The sequence below is a fragment of the Penaeus monodon genome, chromosome 22 (genome assembly GCF_015228065.2).
Source record: "Penaeus monodon isolate SGIC_2016 chromosome 22, NSTDA_Pmon_1, whole genome shotgun sequence".
Taxonomy (NCBI): Eukaryota; Metazoa; Arthropoda; class Malacostraca; order Decapoda; family Penaeidae; genus Penaeus; species Penaeus monodon.
This window is the reverse complement of record NC_051407.1, coordinates 33679588-33679829: the sequence shown is the minus strand read 5'-3', so window position 1 is coordinate 33679829 and position 242 is coordinate 33679588.

Here is a 242-nt window from a genome sequence, read left to right as displayed (position 1 = left end):
TAAAAAGGAAATGAAAGAAAGCGCCAGTCCCAGAGAGAGTCAGACCGAAATGACAGTAGTATTTATTCACACAGAAAGCCAGTGGAAAATCCCAATACATCGGTTTTGCACACACTTCGACTAAGCCGGAAAATTACCTGTAGAAATGTAATATTTCAAGGCGTCAGTCTCGCGTCAGATAACTATCCAAGGCTGTAGGAGAGGCTGCTTTATTTTCACTGCCTTTTGTGCTAACTGCAATA